This window comes from Branchiostoma belcheri, unplaced genomic scaffold (assembly GCF_001625305.1).
Source record: "Branchiostoma belcheri isolate BF01 breed outbred unplaced genomic scaffold, Haploidv18h27 scaffold734, whole genome shotgun sequence".
Lineage (NCBI taxonomy): Eukaryota > Metazoa > Chordata > Leptocardii > Amphioxiformes > Branchiostomatidae > Branchiostoma > Branchiostoma belcheri.
This window is the reverse complement of record NW_017804392.1, coordinates 2716-3573: the sequence shown is the minus strand read 5'-3', so window position 1 is coordinate 3573 and position 858 is coordinate 2716.

Sequence of the window (858 nt, the reverse complement as noted above, 5' to 3'; positions counted from 1 at the left end):
ACCCCCCCCCCACCCCACACACAAAGAGTTCCTTTCCCAAGGAAACAGGGTCGGTGACTTGGCAGGATTCGAACCCCAGACCTCTTGGTTCTAAGCCGATTAATGCCCAGACGTAATAAGCTACACCAACCCCACATTGTCGTTTCTTTACAATCCAAGTTTAAAATTGCTGTTTTTCTATACCATTCCACGTCCTCCAAAAAAATGTCACCTTGCCTGATGCAGCATGACGTACTTGTACTAGTACGTGGCGAGGATCGAGCGTATGTTAGGTTTCGCCCCCCTCCCCCTTTAATTCAACGATATTCACATCCCGAAAATGCCTACAAATTATCATTCTACTGCGGTTCTTCTTCCACAGAAATGGTCTTAAACTATTCCAATGAACATCAGAATATTTTTCTGCCCGTTTCTAAGCCTTACCTGCTTCCTATGATGGTTTTTCTCTTCGCGTAAACCGGAACTCGGGCAGCTTTGTCCTTCTGTCGTCTCGTGAGGTCAGAGGTGAACGCCAAGTGGGCCAAAGGTGAAGTTATCGGCCTAATTACCCATGTAGTACATTTGATGTCGGGTGGCATGTTACGTTTTAGTTTCCTCACAATATAAACGTTTTACACACTTTTACAAGCACCAAAACGACGTAACAGCGCCCGATTTTCTTGTCCAGTATAGTATAATGTGAAAAGAAGATAGAAAATCACAGTTAGGCCTGTTTGGTCTGAATCGTGATTTCTTTGTCAGACCGTTTCCAAAATCATATCCAGTTGCTCGAGTAACTGCTTTTTGGCAAGATTTCTAAGTTCTGTGACCAATTGACAAACTCTATTCATAAAAAAGGCAAGTCATCAAAAGGCATTG